Source organism: Podarcis erhardii (assembly GCF_964252035.2).
Source record: "Podarcis erhardii genome assembly, chromosome: 1".
In the NCBI taxonomy this organism is placed as follows: Eukaryota; Metazoa; Chordata; class Lepidosauria; order Squamata; family Lacertidae; genus Podarcis; species Podarcis erhardii.
Window position 1 is genome coordinate 123,571,498 of NC_138497.1, and position 18,861 is coordinate 123,590,358.

Here is an 18,861-nt window from a genome sequence, read left to right on the forward strand (position 1 = left end):
TAGTGGCAAAGAGCCAGGAACCCTTTGAGGATTAGAAGCTTGGCCAAAGTACACTCATTATCAGTACTGAATATATGTGTTCTGGGTCCTCATCTTTTAGCCATAATAGTCAGGACAATGTGCTCTGAGGCAGAGGGAACAAACCAAGTGCTCAACACCTTATCAGTGAGAAAGGCAATGGTAGGAATGAAGGGCAAGGAGGTTAGGCAAGAAGGGCAGGAAATGGGCAACTATTGCCAAACTCCCTAAAAATAAAAGTCTACAAAATGTGCAAAGCTGCTTTGGGAGATGTATGTGCCCTCCTGAACCATGAAAAATCAATATGCAGTACAGAGGTGTATGCAAATTTCCCGAGCCAGTTCAACCTATTCTTTCATGTCCAGCGTAGTAACACTGTCTGCCCAAAGACCTACATCATAAAATGTCAAGATTAAGCTCAGTACACAGAGGCACAATTAAACTTTTTATTTGGGAAAAACAGTTATGAAAAAAGAAGGAACAGAAGATGCCCAGATGGTAGAACACTGCCCACAAATCACATTTGTTTGTTAATGTGCTTTTATTAAGCAAACAGCTTGCTGAAGCTGTTACAGAAATCTCTTTAGTACAATGTTATGCAGCCTGCTCCTACTCAGGGTTACCTAGAAATAACTCACTGTGTTCAATGACAGGGCGATTTAGGATGCAATCCTACACTTATCTGGGAAAAGGCCCAATTAGCCGACAATCTAATGAACACTTACATTAAGATTTACTTCCAAGAACTCACAGGATCAGGCAGTGTATACTTTGGGATTAGAACAGTTTGTATTAGCACCTTAACTTCCACTTCATATTCCCTCCCCCTCCAATCAATATTCATTAGTACATCAAATATTATTTGTCTAGTAAGATTTATGCTACAATCTAGACTACGTAATCTGTAGCTCAATTCTGAAAACCAAGTCTGGACTAATTTCTAAAAAGGCCTAGCTACAGAAGGTAGAAAGCAACTTATTAAAAACTCTTCCTGACCCTGACAGGTACATTTAACAAATCATAGAGGATATTTTGTCCTTTTTTGCTGCCAAGTGCAATATTAGCAGCATCAAATGGAGCCGGCATTGCAGGACTTGACAAAGACACCCCACTTTATACTTTTTTAAAGATCTACTTAAATTTCTTCCCTATATTAATAGTTCAAAATTACACACATACAAGCAGCTGCTGTACTGACAAGGGGAGTTTTGTTTTTAACAGCACATGTTGGTATACGCAATCAATTGTATTGTATTGTCACTTTTTTAAAAAGTGCCACCGTTTGTATGCAACTTTTGTTAAGTTTATTAAAAAGATGTCAGCTGCATCCCTGAACACCACAGTCCTGTTATGTCATTGCAATATTTTGCTCTACCAAAACAAGCCACAGCCTACTTTCCATCTGCAGCAACTTGATCACAGATGCCACAATTCAACCAAGGAGAAGCAGCTACCCTTGCTGTGATTGGGAACAAACATGCACTCAAATGAAGTTAGCCTATTTGCACTGCACTATTTGAATCAGGATTCTTGTGTAACTAACCACACGTTAAACACACTACTAGAGCAGGACTGGAACCAGTTGTCCTTTTTAGCACTAGTCTTTTCACCACATCCAGGTTAGGGCACCATATTTTGTGGTTTTATATTTTGATTTTCTTCTGTGATCTACCCTGAGACCTCCAGGTGTATGGCAGCATATAAATTCTAATAATAATAATAACTACTGAGGCTCATTTTCTACCACCAAGTTCTTTCTTCCCAATCAGTGCTGCTGCAGTTTAGCAATATCCTTATGGCGATTTATTTCAGTGTGGTTTTGTTCAGACTTTTTTAAAAAGAAAAATTGGGGTGCAAGAAGACACTGAAACAACTTCATGGGATGGGAAAGTAAGCCATTGCCCTTGAAATCTGGCAAAGACAAATTCTTGGGCGTATGCTGCATTTCCCAACTTTGTTGGGTCCACCGATTCCCGATTGGTCAGGTCAAGCAAGAGACCCCTGCCAGAAGCAAAACAGCAGCTTGATCGTTTATTGAGAAGGGTTCAAACCTCCACACCTCGGAGAAGAGAAACAAAAGGTGGACAAGGTTTTTTTTAAAAAAAGTTCCCACGGTGGCGGGCATCCCAGCACCAAAGATACTGTCACACTAAGGTCTATACAAGATCTCAAAGTAGCTGTTCTATTACAAAGGAATTTCAGAAATAGACTGGAAAGAGAAGCTGCTGAATTGCAACTTATTACCAAACTTAAAACCATGGAGAGACCTGGTCTGAACAAAGACATTGGATTCTTATCTCATTATACATGACAAAGCCATTTTTCACCTTCTCACCCCTTGCTTTTTCCTGTAAGACCTATTGCAGTTGTTAAGAGTCGTCAACAGGCTCATCTCAGCTATCTGCCAATCACCCATTCCCACCACCCTTCTGAGTAATACCCCTCCCCACCTTCTCACTATATAGAAGGGTCTGGTGACTTCTGTCTCAGTGTATCTGAAGAAGTGTGCATGCACCCGAAAGCTCATACCTAGAACTGACTTAGTTGGTCTTTAAGGTGCTACTGGAAGGAATTTTTTTTATTTTGTTTGGTCACACTAAGGTGCGAGACGCACACTGCAGAGAACCCAAACACAGCAACTTAAAAGACCTTCAGGGCAAAGAAACCATGAGCAGCCACAGTGTGTTGCTTGTGTTGCTCCCCCCCCCAGTGCTTTGCCAACCTTTCAGTGGGATTACCTACCATGAGCCCCGAGAACAAAAGAGGGCAGCAGCAGCAGCAGCAGCACCCGTGGGCCTTGCACCGTGCACCCACCACCAACACGTGGGCCAGGCCCGATCGCTTAAGCCCTGCAGCTGGAGCATGTGAGGGAGAAAAGAGGGGCGGGCGGCGCGGCCACGAGGCCCACCGATGCTATGCGGCGCCCTCTCCTCCCCGCCATCCCCTCCAAGGAAAGCAGGGGGAAAGAAAAGGCGAACCTCCGACGCCGGTTTCCGAATCGGAGAACCACCGCCGCCTTGGGAGCAAGAGCCTTTTGTCTGCTTCGCCTTCTCCTCAGCCACACCTGAGCTTACAAAAAGCAGCAGCAACAAAGAGGCCCAAGGGGCGCTTCGTCTCTCTCTCCCCCCCCCGCCATGGCGACCCCACCCCAACCAGCTTCACCTGAGGGAAAGGAGAAGGGGGTGGCGGGCTGTGTGGGAAAGAAACCCCCCCCCGCCAACACAATCCCCTCACACGTTATCCTAGTTTCCTTCCGACGCCCACCAAGCCCCCTTAGCAACAGTGTTGAGGGGGGGGGGAGGCAGCGAGGCGGCGGCGGGAAACGGCTAACCAACCCCGCCTCATTTTTCTCCACAGGCGGGCGAGGGGCCTGCCCCGCCGCGCTGCGGATCCCAGCTACACCCCCCCCCGCTACTCTCGCCATGTCGCCGCCACCTCAGAGCCAGCCGGCCGGCCGGCCTTTATGGGGGAGGGAACTCGAACCAACGGGGTTTTTATAGCTACCTCAGCTCGAGTGTGCCGTGTGCATCTCCTTCTCTCCGCTCGGTACCAAAAAACCGCCGGCGCGCGCGCGCGGGGTGCCGCCTCCTCCTCCCACTCCGCAGTGCTGCTGCTGCTGCTGCTCCTCCTGCGGGTGAGCTTGGCTTGGGCTTTCAAGCTTTTACTACTTTACTACTGCCGCCGCTGCGCGCTCTTACGGCCATTCACCAAAGCCTCTTACGCCGGGCGCCGACCTCCCCGCGCCGCGCCGAAACCGGCTTTCTCCTCCTCCTCATCCTCCTCCTGCGCCCCCCCGCGCGTGCGCTACGCAATTTTCGCCGCCGCAGCTTTCCCTACGCGAGCGGCGTAGCGGAGGCAAGGTTGCCGCGGCGCATGCGTGGTGGGGGCCAGCGGCTTCCTGGGCAGAGGGGAAGTGGGCGTGCGTGGGGCGGTGGGAATATATATATATATTTGTTGTAGCTTCTGTCTTTATTCGCTGCTTTTTTTTGCAGGGCTTTTGGTGTGCAAATGAAGGTTGCCCGGCCCTCACGTGGCTCCCTGGGGAGAAGGCGTCGGGTTTTGGGAAGTTTAAGCCATTGCAGGGTGGAGCAGGAAAAAAAGAGTGGGGAACTTGGTGCTTACCCAGGGCGGGAGAGGGAAGAGATTAAGGCCCGGGCCAGTGAAGACCCTGCGGCCAAGATCGAGAGTTCTGCCCTTGGGAATTAAATCACCTCCCATTTCTTCCTTCTCCCCGTCCCCGCATTTCTTTCACTCCCCCAAAAGAGCCAAAGACGCTTAAGCACATAGAAAAATTCAATATACTATCTATGCAAGCTCTGCCACTCTGCGAAGAGATTTTAAAAGGTTCACACCTTGGTTTAATGTGGAATAACGTGCACAACATTGTGCTTCCTTCGTAACCCTCCAAGGAAAAGAGGAAGGTCCCATTTCATCATCAACATCGTTTTCTTATTTATACCCCGCCCATCTGACTGGGTTGCTCCAGCCACTCTGGGCAGCTCCCAACTAAACAAACCAATAAAACGTTAAACATTAAAAAAAAACCCTTCCTTAAACAGGGCTGCCTTGAGATGTCTTCTAAAGGTTGGCTTGGGGGCCACATAACTCCATCTCCAACATTTCACAGGTGAAAATACAGATGTCTTAAGGAAAAGCGGGATGTTCTGGGATCAAATCAGAAACCAGCTTGGCTTCGGTGGGACACCTGGAGCGTCTGCCAGCAGCGCATAGAGAAATTCAAGATACTGTGCAAGCTCTGCCACTCAGTGAAGAGATTTAAAAGAGTTATTGGGGCCCATCCACACCTCGTCTTAATGTGGAATAATATGCACCCCTTGTGCTTCCTTTAGTCCCCCACCCTCATCCCCAGAAACAGCCTCTGTTCCAGACTTTCTCCCTGCTAAATCCAGAGTCCCCCCTAGCCTTGTAGAATCTGAAAAGAACATCCACTGTGCTTTAAAAGTGCTCCCACCAGCTTTATCTTTTTTTTTTCTTTTTTTTTATGTGGAGTTCAAAAAAAGCAAATGGTGCAAAATGAGGAGAATGGTAACTCCGGATTAGAATCGCATCTGAATATAACCTGCTGAGGTGTGGACTGCTGGAGGACAAATTATTGGTTACATAACATACGGATTTTGTGGGCAAGTGGAGATGGGCCCTTAAGTCTATTAAAGGGTGGGAATGCTCTTTGACACTCTTATGTCACATTCAGAAGAGCACTACCATTTATATTCCTGTTTAATGTGTGGAGTAATATTACCACTAGCGGTTCTCTGTGTGCGATTATGTAAATAAAGAGAAATATAATTAGCAAAATGGGTGAGAATCCTGACTTTATCTGAAAGACATGAGCAACTTCTGCCCCCTGCCCTGTCATATATGGGGGTCTGCTCCCACCCTACCCAGTTTTCTCCTGCTCAAAGCGGGCAATATAGCGAGACGTTCACTGAGTCTTTAGTGGGCCTAAAATGTTGCTTATAGGTTGCTATTGGCATTAAGTTTTAAAAGATCAATTCTGCAACGCTGGAAATCCAGATACTCTGTCAGACTGATTCACGGGCTGAGCATTCACAAATGTATGAATCAGTCTGACTGGAAAAAACTATTCATGCTCTGAACTATAAAAAAACAGAAGCACAGCACGCATAAGATATATATAGGATGGGATTATGCTTATTCTGACAATTGACAGCACAGGTGGGCAACCTGCAGCCTGGTGGCCCTATGTGACCCCCAATCTCATTTTATGTAGGCCGCAACGACTCCTGAAGCTGCCCATGTTCTTTCATCCAAAAATCCTTCATGCATAGAATTACCAGCGGTAGAAGAATGGCAGATGAAGATGATGGAGTTTATGGAGCTGGCTGACCCCGCCGGGAGAATCCGCGACCAGAAAGAAGAGGATCACCAAGAAGATTGGAAGAAATTTAAAGACTATTTGAATAAATATTGTAATATTAAAGATATGTAACCACTTGAAAGAAACAATTAGGCCTAGGATTAAAATGGAATTAAATTTATAAATAAGAAAATGTACGATAAGGAAAGCTATGTAATATGATTAGGACTGTGATATGGTCTTTTGAAACATTGATATTGGAAACTGCTACATATAATTACTAAGAAATTCGGATGGAAGAGATTAGAGGAAGTCAAATACTATGTTTATGAAGATGGATGGTACTTAATTTTAATTAATTAAGTGGTAATATGTTGTATGTATCTTTTTTCTCTTTTTCTCCTATTTTTTTGTTTGTCTTTATTATTGTTAATCTCTTCTTTTTTATTATGTTTATCTACTGAAAATAATAAATATTATTCCGGGGGGGGGGAATCCTTCATGCATATTTCCTTCTTATTCCCCCCTCCTGCTTTGAAAAGAGTTTCCTACTCTCCTTATCATGTGGTTTGTGGGGATGGGGGTGCATCCTGGGGAAATGAAGTAATTTTCCCATAGTTGGTGGGCTTCTGCCACATGCAGTGCTTTTTAAATGGGGGGTACACATACCCCTAAACATTTTGTGAATCATTTAAAAATTTTTAGTTTCTTCTCCAGCACGGTGAATCATCAGTTCCGTTGCTACCCCCATTGGTGGCCTCAATTTCTGTCACACTGTTTTTTTTAGAAAACACATTTTTAAAGAAAAAAAAGCACTGGCCATATGCATGTGTGTATAGCACACTAAAATCAGAAACGCATTAGAATTGTACCACGAGGGCAATCTAGTCCAACCCTTTGCAATGCAGCATATATATTTTTTGCCCATCGTGTAGTAGCTAGATCAGGCTTCCTCAAACTCAGCTCTCCAGATGTTTTGAGACTACAATTCCCATCATCCCTGACCACTGGTCCTGCTAGCTAGGGATCATGGGAGTTGTAGGCAAAAAATATCTGGAGGGCCGAGTTTGAGGAAGCCTGAGCTAGATTGATGGATTGTGGGTGGGTGGGTGTGTACGCAATTTTATCCTCAAAATGCTTTGCAAACAAATCACAGTGCGCTCTCGTCCATTCTGCCACCTCCTTCAGGCCAGACTGTAAGGGGCCCCGTACTGCCCAGAAAAGCTCTGCTGGATGGCCCAATGAGGATGTAATGGAATCAGCAAAGTACAGTGGTACCTCAGGTTACATACGCTTCAGGTCGCAGACTCTGCTAACCCAGAAATAGTACCTCGGGTTAAGAACTTTGCTTCAGTATGAGAACAGAAATCGTGCTCTGGTGGCGCAGTGGCAGCAGGACGCCCCATTAGCTAAAGTGGTGCTTCAGGTTAAGAACAGTTTCAGGTTAAGAACAGACCTCCAGAACGAATTAAGTACTTAACCTGAGGTACCACTGTATAACTTTTTCATTGCCTTCACTTCCCTAGGTAGACTTGATGATGAGCCTTCGCCAGTATCTGATTGCATTTGACTGGAGTTTTCCTCCACTCTTGTTTGAGCCATTGGGCCAGTGACATGTTGCGACAGCCCCATGGCAGCCATGAAGTCCTGAGGCACCCAGAGCCAGTCACCTTAGCATGGATGTTGAAGTCCCCCAGAGCCAGCAGTCTGGGAGTCTTCAACACTGCTTCTGAGACAACCTCTGTCAGCTCAGGCAGGGAAGCTGCTGGGCAGCAAGGCAGGCAGCAAACAAGCAGAATCTCTAATTTGCCCAATGCCAGGAACACACACACTAGATCCCCCCTTAACTGGACAGAGAGCCTTAAGAGAGAGGGGGGGGGGAGAGAATCTCTATAGCAACTTTCTCTCCCTAACCTTCAAGTCTACCCTGATGCTGCACCGAGTGCAAAGGTGGTCACAGCTGGGCAGTGGCGTAGCGTGGGGGGTGCAGGGGGGGCCGGCCGCACTGGGCGCAACATCTGGGGGGCGTTCGCACTCGCAGCTCTCTGCCCCTACCTCGCTCGAGTGCTAAAATCCACGGGTTAGGGGGCGCAAATTACTTGTCTTGCCCCGGGTGCTGACAACCCACGCTACGCCACTGCAGCTGGGTGAGACCAACTCCACCCTGCTCACCACCCAGATCTCAGTGATACCAGATCAGCCTTCTCATACATAATCAGATCGTGCATGAAGGAGGTCTTACTGGGAGCCGACCTAGCATTCAATAACAGCAGTCGCTGATAGGAGAACTACAATTTCCAGGTTGAAGGAGAGGCTGGCACATGGCAGTCACAAACTGCCTGTGCCATATGCCCCTTACCCGGCTGACCCCCATGCCTCCTATTGTCCAGAGCCACTGCAATTGTGATCAGCCCTGCTTTCCCCTGCTCTCTTCCCAAGCATATCTTTTATCCCTCAATTTAAAAAACAACAAAACCCCCAAATTTAAAAAACAAGTTGAAAAGCGGTTGAAAACAATTTAAAACATACTAGGGCAATAATAACAGCAACAGAACCTTCTAAAGAATACCCCAACCCAAGAGTGTGTTCGGCTGCCTCAGCTTTTGTAGCTGGAGTCAGTCAGGGCCAGCTGGGGAAAGCCTGCAAGACAGGGAATAGTTCCCCCAGGACTTACAGCAAAGATGACCTCTTGCTTCCTCAGCAGCCTCAGCTTTTGTAGCTGGAGTCAGTCAGGTCCTGCTTTCCCAGGTCAGGTGAAAATCGCCTATAGGACAGGGAGTAGGTCCTCCAGGACTCACAACCAAGATGGTCTCTGGCCTCCTCAGCAGCCTCCTGTTTTGGGTTCGAGTCAGTCAAGGCGCTTCCCTCCGAAGCCAGGTGGAAAAGGTATGCAAGGCAGGGAGCAGGTCCTCCAGGATTCACAGAAGATGGCCATAACATGACTCAGAACCACCAAGAACAACAACAAGAGATAAGAACAGGTGAGAAACCCGTCTCCTTTCATAAAGGCTCCATTCTCAGTAGGTCAAAAAAGGAAAACAGCTTCAGCTATGCATATTATTAAAACGCTCTGAGCTTGATTTCGACCACACGTTATTCATTACTTTCGTTTTTGAAACACTATTAACCAGTTGAAGGGAAAAACTTTACTGTTCATCATTTGCATGGCACTTTTATCCCTTAACTCACGTTGAATGGTTCCCATGATCACAGGTGTTTTGATAGGGTTTATTCAGAAAGACATCTCTTCTGCGTTGTTCACATATACAGTGGTACCTCGGAAGTCGAATGGAATCTGTTCCGGAAGTCCGTTTGACTTCCAAAACATTCAGAAACCAAGGCACGGCTTCCAATTGGCTGCAGGAAGCTCCTGCAACCAATCAGAAGTCGCATCGGATATACGGGTTCCAGAGAACGTTCCCAAACCGGAACACTCACTTCCGGGTTTGCGGCATTCGGAAGCCAAAAAGTTTGACTTGCACAGTGTTTGGGATCCAAGATACGACTGTAGTTTCATAGCTTGTTCTCCACCCTCACTCCAGTGTTTTGAGTTACGGAGCAAGATGTAAGGGGGCTCTTAATTAAACCCACAACCCCTGCCTTCTAGTTTAACCCAAATCAAGCTCGACTCTATAGGCTTCTAAACATAGTAGCTAGAGGGGCTGCCACAAATGGCTAAGAAAGCTAGGCCCCCTCCAGCTCCCTTTAATTCAAGCCGTATTTTCCCACCCATCCCCTGGGATCACATTCCTAGTCAGCTCTTAACCTTGCTGCTGCAAAGAGAAATATAACAGTAGCGATAATAATAATACTACCTAATCTTCAGGAATGTGAAGATAAGGAAGGATGAGTGTGCTTGGTGTTAGCAAACCCATGCCTAAGAGACCTTGAGGATGTGACTAGATCTCGCTGACTAAAGGAGTGTAAGCAGTTGTATCTTGCCTATATGGCTAGATTTAGTACACATAGTTTAAAAACATACAAGATATGGGTCGTCGTTGTCGTCCCCCTCCATTATCTGTTGGGGTAACTGGATACGGCAGGTGCTATATAGGGTTTTATTTGAATAATAAGCCTTTGCTGGGTAGTAATCTCATGCAACTGCTGTATGAAATATAAGAAAGAGGAGAAAAACACTCTACCTCTCCATTCTTAAAGAAATCAGCCCTGAGTGCTCACTGGAAGGACAGATCCTGAAGCTGAGACTCCAATACTTTGGCCACCTCATGAGAAGAGAAGACTCCCTGGAAAAGACCCTGATGTTGGGAGAGATGGAGGGCACAAGGAGAAGGGGACGACAGAGGATGAGATGGTTGGATAGTGTTCTTGAAGCTACCAGCATGAGTTTGACCAAACTACGGGAGGCAGTGGAAGACAGGAGTGCCTGGCGTGCTCTGGTCCATGGGGTCATGAAGAGTCAGACATGACTAAACGACTAAACAACAACAACAAAGGACCCCTGACAGTTAAGTCCAGTTGCAGATGACTCTGGGGTTGCGGCGCTGATCTCGCTTTACAGGCCAAGGGAGCCGGCATTTGTCCGCAGACAGTTTTTCCAGGTCATGTGGCCAGCATGACTAAGCAACTTCTGGCACGATGGAACACTGAAACCAGAGCAGCGCATGGAAATGCCATTTACCTTCCTGCCGCAGCAGTACCTATTTATCTGCTTGCACTTTTTGTCGTGCTTTGGAACTGCTAGGTTGACAGGAGCTGAGACTGAGCAACGGGAGCTCACCCCGTCACGGGGATTCAAACCGTCAACCTTCTGATCGGCAAGCCTAAGAGTCTCAGTTGTTTAGACCACAGCGCTATCCGTGTCCCCTTTTTACACTTTAGGTGGAGGCAAAGTTGCATACACGCAACAGCCAAATGCACCTGTATTATCCCCAGCTGAAATTTCAGGGTATCTCCAGAGGTTATCTGGAGATGCAGAACAGAAGCATGGTCCTTATTTTTCAGGAAGGACTGCAGCCGCCGCACCAATAAAAGGTATGCTTGGTTACAGCCACCACTTTGGTGAATAGATTGCATCGAGAGCATTCTCAGTCTGTGGCGCCAACAGATAATTTAGGAGACAGGAGATATGCTGGGAGGCATACCTACTGCCTCTCTGGGTGGTGGACCACCAACCCAAACATTATCCATCTTGCCCTGATATGAATGGTCTTTCCTTCACCTTTAAAGCCCTTAACAACCTCAGCTCTGTGTACCTGAAGGAGCATATCTAACCCCATCATTCAATTCAGACACTGAGGTCCAGGTCCGAGGGCCTTCTGGCAGTTCCCTCATTGCAATAAGTGGAGTTCCAGGGAACCAGGCAAAGGGCCTTCTCAGTATTTATTTATTTATTTATTTATTTATTTATTTATTTATTTATTTATTTATTATTTATACCCTGCCCATCTGGCTGAGTTTCCCCAGCCACTCTGGGCGGCTCCCAATGAAGTGTTAAAAACAGTACAGCGTTACATATTAAAAACTTCCCTGAACTGGGCTGCCTTAAGATGTCTTCTGAATGTCAGATAGCAGTTTATCTCTTTGACATCTGATGGGAGGGCGTTCCACAGGGCGGGCGCCACTACCGAGAAGGCCCTATTTCTGGTTCCCTGTAGCCTCACTTCTCGTAATGGGTATAAACGAAAGTGTCTGAACAAATGTGTTCAGCAGGTGTCTAAAAGGATATTGTGAGGGTGCGACTCCAAATATCTGAAAGACCATCAGCATCCCTACCAACCTTCTTGGAAGCTAATATATGCAGAGTACTCTGTAGTTCCATCTCTCTCAGCAATGTGGGGAAAGGTCACTTGGAAAAGGACTTTCTTTGTGGCAGGTCCTAAACTGGGGAACTCCTTATTCACAAAGGTGTATCTAGCACAGGGCAGGGGTGTGGAACCTTTTTGGCCTCTTGGGACAGATCCTTACCTAAACCCCACCCTGTTGACCAACTTCATCACGGTGACAGATGATTGGCATATGTTTGACCCACCTACCTGTCAAAAGTCCAGAGGTTCCCAAGCACCTGGGATGTGATGTTAGTTGTGGGGTAACTGGTCGTGGCTTAGGGAAAACGCCTTTGTGGCCCAAATTGGGACCTGTGCCAAGCCAAATCTGGCCCACTGATTGGATGCTCCCCACCCCAGGGTCTATCTTCGTTCTTCTACAGCTTTTGCCATATAGTGCCGATGAACCTTCCTACTGTGGCCTTTGACAGTTGAGGTTACCAGATTTTTTTCAATGAATCCGGGGACACTTTTCAATTTCAATAGATTTTGTATGGGGACTGATTTGTAAATCCGGGGACTGTCCCTGGGAAAAGGGGACGACTGGTAACCTTAAGTTAAAATATTTTGTTTCCTGGGACCCAACCTGTTTTTCTGCATTTATAGAAGTGCTTTTTTCTGGGGGGAAGCAGGGGTACACATACCCCTAAACATTTTGTGAATCTTTGTACTTTTGTCCATATACTGTATTTAGTTTCTCCGATTTGAACTATAAAATGGTTTTCTTGAGTCAAAATGAGAGCACCCCTAAACATTTTTTTTAAAGAAAAAAAGCACTGGTTCATAGTGTTCTGTTCTGTTTGGAATATTTTTACGTTTGTGTGTGTGTGTTTAAATCATTGCACAGCCGAACCTCGGTTGCCGAACACAATTTGTTCCAGAAGACCGTCCGACTTCTGAAACGTTCAACAACTGAGGCATGTTTGAAAACGGAAGCATTTGCTTCTGGGTTGTCGGCGTTTGGGTTCTGAAGTGTTTGGCTTCCGAAGTGTTTGGCTTCCGAAGTGTTCGACAACCAAGGTTCCAGTGTAACCGTTTTTTCATCCGTTTTTATAACTGGATATTATATTGTTGAAACGTGCCTCAGGACCTTCTGCGGAAGTGTGAGTAAGGAATCATATATAGTGGTGCCTCGCAAGATGAAATTAATTCGTTCCGTGAGTCTCTTCGTCTTGCGGTTTTTTCGTCTTGCGAAGCACCCCTATTAGTGGCTTAGCGGATTAGCGCTATTAGCGGCTTAGCGGCTATTAGCGGCTAAGCGGCTATTAGTGGCTTAGCGGCTTAGAAAAAGGGGGGGGGAGAAAAAAACTCGCAAGACTCGCAAGACTCGCAAGACGTTTTCGTCTTGCGAAGCAAGCCCATAGGGAAATTCGTCTTGCGAAGCACCTCAAAAGACGGAAAACTCTTTCGACTAGCAAGTTTTTCGTCTTGCGAGGCATTCGTCTTGCGGGGCACAACTGTAAATAAAAGAATAAAGGATTGACTCATAAAGGCGGAACAGACGTTATGTGGCATTGTGTAAGTGCACACTCTATAGGTCGAAGCAGCCCAAAGGGGCATGTATGGAGATAAAGCACTCTTTATGTAAGCTTCACATCCTAGGGACTTTAAACGGCTTTTGCTTTCCACACTGGGAGGGTATCCTGACCAATATACACCTCCCAACCCTGCAAACTGTACAGTATGTGTTGGTTATTCACCCCCTTCTCCTGCAATAGGCCTCAGCCTCCAGAGGGCTGTGGCTGCAGTATTAGTCCTCCCATTTAGTATCCAAGATCAGATTAAGGGGTTAGGCAAGTTACACCCGTCCAGAGCCAAACAGGATCAGAGCTGGGCTCTCTGTTCTAGATGTACACAAAAGGTGCAAGATAGGTATAAACCATGCTCACATCCAACACATAATTTTCAGCACCTGGGCAAAGTGGTATGTGCAGAATCGGGTTCCCTCCACCCACTTCTTTGCAGCATCAAAAACTGTGTCCCAGTTAGCGACGTCCTCAAAAGTTTGATCATAGCTGGCAGGGGCGTCTTACCGATAGAGGCTAGTGGCACGGGGCACCAGGGCGCCAAGTTCTGTTTTTTTTTTAAAAAGTTTTTTATTCAAAATTAAAACAAAACATATTATCCAGAAACATATCATCCTTATTCCCCCCCCCCATTTTTCCTTCCTCCCCCTCCCTCCCCCCACAGAACCCACCCCCCGACTTCCCTCAGTTCCAGTCTTTGATTTCTCTAAAAATGCTGTTTTCTGCATGTTACACTGTTGTATAGACCCTCAAACTATTTAGCTGATTATTATCAATAAAAGGTTTGTGAATGTTTATTCAAAACCAGCCAAGGAGTCCAGTTCGCTTTGTTGCATCTTCAAATATTTTGTAAAGGGTTCCCATTCATCTTTAAAGTCACAGTTATCCTTGTCCTGTAGCTTGTATGTCAGTTTTGCCAGTTCTGCATAGTCCATCAATTTTTCTTGCCATGATTCTTTGGTTGGGGTTTCCTCAGTCTTCCATCCTTGTGCTACTAAAACTCTCGCGGCCGTTGTCGCATACACGAAGATGTTTTTCAGCTTTTTTGGCAGGTCTTTCCCTTTCCTGTTCTCGTGTACTGCAGAAGCATCAAATTGGCTCCACTGCTGTTCTTGCACTGTGCTGAGCTGCCTGCCGCCTCGCCCTCCCTCCTTAACCGGCAATAATGTGTGGGGTTGGAAAGCCAGGTATGCAGTGCTGTCCTTTCCACGTTGTCCCCAGTGTCGACTTTACCATGGCCATGACTCTTATGCCTAATTTACCTCCTCGCGCTACGGGGTTGCTTCTTGCAGCAAGTCAGAAGGATTCCCTCACTGGGAGAACAAATGCTTCATGGTATTCTGAGCTGCCTCTGAGTCAAACCAGACATGGCTGAGGAAGCCATGTTTGTTGACCCACTGGCCTCTCCTATTCATGCATGAAGCACAGAGCTGGGGATTGGATTTTAAAAAGAGGCATGTTATTGAGGGCGGCTGAACTGTCCCACACATCGTTCAACATCCTAGATATCTTCCTCCCAGCTTTGTTTACTCCACAGGAGAGAAAATGGAGCTTGCTACCACCAGTCCATGTGGGGCCTGTCAGCTTTCTTCCGACTTAGTCTCTGTTTTGCCCTTGTAGAACTCAGTGGGGGAAAGGATGGGGATGAAACTGGAATTACCATATTTTTTGCTCTCTAAGACTCACTTTTTCCCTCCTAAAAAGTAAGGAGAAATGTGTGTGCGTCTTATGGAGCGAATGCAGGCTGCGCAGCTATCCCAGAAGCCAGAACAGCAAGAGGGATCGCTGCTTTCGCTGCGCAGCGATCCCTCTTGTTGTTCTGGCTTCTGAGATTCAGAATATTTTTTTTCTTGTTTTCCTCCTCCAAAAACTAGGTGCGTCTTATGGTCTGGTGTGCCTTATAGAGCAAAAAATATGGTAGTTGGCTATCGCTGTCACTGACTTCCTTCCTTGGGGCTTCTTGCCTTCCACCCCAAGAGTCCCAGTGGGAATCCTCTGCTGACTTTAACCCACACAACACTTTTGATGCTGAAATCCGAGCCTTGCTCCACTTTATTTACGAGCGAGGCAGAGACACGATTCTACAAGTTTGGGTACTCCCGCTGTCACCTCTTGCGTGGCCCTTTCTATTTTAAAATAGCTCTTGCTTGAAATCATGAGGAGAGCTTTCTTTCAGCATCACACCCCCCCCCCACGTCCCCAGGAGCATTTTAGCTTCAAGTTCACCCTGAGAGTCACATGCTTCTTTTCAAAGTCTTTTGTAGTCCAGGCTGAAGTCAAATGGGTGACCTAGAAAACTTTCCCAAGTTTGTACTGTACTTTATACAATAGCATAAAGGTTTCTTTAAAACACACACACACACACACTTTTAACAACCCAAGACAGCTGGAATCTCGGGGCAAGGTGTACAGTATTTTAAAAAGCACAACAACACAGCTTGAGTTGAAATAACAATACCCTTTTGTCAGCAAACCAATAGACTTTTATTTCTACAGTCTTACCGGCTTTAGGGGTTTTTACAGGTCAAGTGCACAAAATAAATATGGAAAGGAACCTGGTCCATTTCCCTTGGTTACAGCTAATCATACTCCAGAAGGGACAGGTTTTAGGCTGTTCACATATTTAGCTACACATTTTTGCCAATCCTTGAGAGAGGGGATATAAAACACATCTAAATGGGTGGTGGTGGAAGACAACGGAATACCTGCACAGCTAGATCTTATTGTTATTGCAAACATTTCATTTTGCTTTAATTATTACTATTTTATTTCTTTGTTCTCTGATGTGACTCAGGTTCAAAACGATAAAGATTTACTGTAGGAGGGAGAGGGATTTTCAGCCGGTGCAAATTCTTGCGCCAAACTAACCTCGCTGAAATTGTTTTCTGTGCCACCGTTTTTGTGAAATAATGATTATTTCAGTCAGTTGCTCCTTTGCAACATAATGCATTTCGAAAGAGGGGGGGAAAGGAGAGAAAACAAAAGATTATATGTCAAAAGTAACATCTTATTATGTCATTTTATAAGAGTGCAAACAAATTATATGGAAATCTATTCTTTAGATATTTATCCTTCTATGCTATGATAAAGACCATCTCTCTATAAATCTCTAAACTTGCTGATTCTGTTCTCTTTTATAATATGTGTCCTTCACTAATACAGTACAACAATGTTCCATTTTTTTTTTAACCAGTCTAGAATGAATAGTGCTTTGGTTTTCTTCCATGACCTTGCAATTACTATTTTTGCTGTTCACAAATATATAATAGTTTCTGAATCAGTTTCAAGCGCTATATCCTTTAATCGTCCAGCAGCAGTACTTGAGGATCATTTGACAAAAAAAATTAAAGGCACAGGAGTCCCGCCCTCTTTTCCACCTGGACAGCATTCTCGTCAGTAATACTGTTGAATACCATTTTCCAAACCAAGGCAAGAAATGAAAATACTGGTAATAATATGAATGGATTTTCAGCAGAACATGTGCTCATTTTATGGCAGCTGGTTCAAGGTCAAAGTTCTCCAGTTTATCAAGGAACTCATGTGGAATTAGGAAGAATATTTGGCAGCCAGGACCACCCATCCCAAACAAGGGCCACCCAATGGTGATATTCTGGAATAAGACATAATCCTGGGACCTACCTGTAGATACTGACATTGCATAGAATGATTTTGCATTCCAAACAAAAGACAAGAACTCTTAGCATATTCTAGTGCAAATGCATACACTTTTCATGTAAATTGGCACGCTCAAGTAAAACAAAAACTCATATGAACTCCAAAACAATAAGAATTTGGCTTCATCTTTCTATAATATCTTGCTGGAACACATTTTTGAAATGTTTTAGGACTAGATTTTCAGCTCTAAGCAGTAACAGATACAAAATTACACCAACCCCATAATGAATTAGGTTATATATCCAACTGAGATAAGACAGATTGAAATCAGTGGACAAGTTAGTCATGCCCTTTTATTTTAATGGGTCTACTCAGAGTATGGCTTAGTTGGATACAACCCAAATATATGAAAACCTTATTCCTATGGCTGTGATATAATGAGCCCCCCCCCCCCAGTATACTGCTAAACTGTACCTTGAAACCAAACCAGGGTCAATTTCGGTGCTGGGCTAGACTACAGAAAAAACAACAGTGTTTTTCTTTAAAACAAGAATCTAATCTCCATACTCCCTCTTCTCAAATACAAGGCTGCAGCGACGCCTTTGCATTTTGAGAACATGCCTTCAAATTATCGATACCGTACATGGGCTGGGTGTAACCTTGGGAATCTTACACGTTGGTTCTTGCAACCTTTTTAATAATTAGCTTGATTACAGTCTTTTCATTCTAATGAGATCATTTACCTTCTCCTGAGTAATAGATGCGTCGAGAACTGGTTTTCACAAAGGACCTGGAGCCAGAAATTGCCTCACTTGTGTGTAGGTTAGCCACTTTTATTTTCCCAGGCTGGGCTTTCCGTACCTTTGACAGGCATGTGCGAGAGGCAGAAATTCTTCAGCTGCTAAATTCCTGCCTGCACTCAGGTAGTAGATAGGAGCCATCCCAGAGAAAGGGATAAAAAAGAAGACGTCATCTTTGCTTGTTGAGAAAGTGCATTGCAAAGGATCATGGGAAAATCAGTGCAGAGGCAGCACCAGTAAAAATATTTGGGGGGAAGAGACAGAAGGGGGGAAGCGCATTTCTGGAGGTGGGCCAAACATATTACGTCAGGGATGGCCTCTCTAACTAGCCTTGGGACTCTCCCAGTGCCAGATTTATGTATAAGCTAAACAAGCTATAGCTTAGGGCCCCACGTTCTTGAGGGCCCCCCCCAAAAAAATAAAGGGGAAAAACACCTGGATGTACATTTCCAAAATATAAGATAAAAAACAAATAAAATAAAACCTACATACAGCAACCGTGTTTTGTGTTATGTAGGCCCCTATGATGTAAATAATGGGCCCCGCCTGCTAGCCTTCTCCCTAAAATATCACTGGTTTGCTCATTTCTATATCTAGGGTGCCTACAATCTGCATATTTTGCTATGTTCAAATGGCTTTAGATACCTATTAGGTTCATAAATTACCATATAGCATATATTCAACACAAAAGACAGGGACAATTTGTTGTTGACAAAGGACATCTGGACATATAAAGGGTCCCATTACCTTCAGTAGCTTAGGGCCCCATCTGACCTAGATCCGGCCCTGGACTCTCCCTAAGCCATATCCCTTACTGGTTACCCTCTTCGAGTGTTTTGATCTAGGTGGAATACCTCCTTGAACTCTGATAACACCTCTTGCTTGTTTGGATAATGGGTAGAGAAGGGTAGGGGTGTAGAAACTACCCTACTGAATAAAGTTAAAATTTACATTCATTGCTCCACCCACTCTTGTGTCTGGCCACAGCCACCACTGCCATGCCACCCCACCAAAAGGTTGCCCAGAGAGGTCTTTGCCACTCGTGTTGGATATTTGAAAGAAAAACGAACAATATACAGTGGTTCCTTGGTTCTCAAACTTAATCAGTTCTGGAAGTCCGTTCCAAAACCAAAGCGTTCCAAAACCACGGCGCAATTTCCCACAGAAAGTAATGCAAAACGGGTTAATCCGTTCCAGACTTTTAAAAACAACCCCGAAAACAGCAATTTAACATGAATTTTACTATCAACGAGGCCATTGATCCATAAAATGAAAGCAAT

The 18,861-nt window shown here is 45.2% G+C and overlaps 1 protein-coding gene and 1 long non-coding RNA gene across 3 annotated transcripts in view; one reads left to right on the forward strand and one right to left on the reverse strand.

Annotated features, from left to right (window-relative positions):
* The window catches only part of SLC39A10 (solute carrier family 39 member 10), a 57,868-nt gene extending 48,981 nt beyond the window's left edge, over nucleotides 1–8,887 (reverse strand). The window contains exon 1 of one of the 2 annotated variants that reach the window (XM_081869942.1): nucleotides 8,532–8,887. The gene's annotated coding sequence lies outside the window, so the exon portion shown is untranslated. Of the gene's footprint in view, nucleotides 1–3,522; nucleotides 3,762–8,531 lie in introns of those variants that run through there. The other variant, XM_081869941.1, reaches the window with a different exon arrangement.
* LOC309335911 overlaps nucleotides 3,576–18,861 on the forward strand; it is a 74,876-nt gene continuing 59,590 nt past the window's right edge. The window contains exon 1 of the long non-coding RNA XR_014153799.1: nucleotides 3,576–3,652. This is a non-coding gene — a long non-coding RNA (uncharacterized lncRNA). The remainder of the gene's footprint in view (nucleotides 3,653–18,861) is intronic.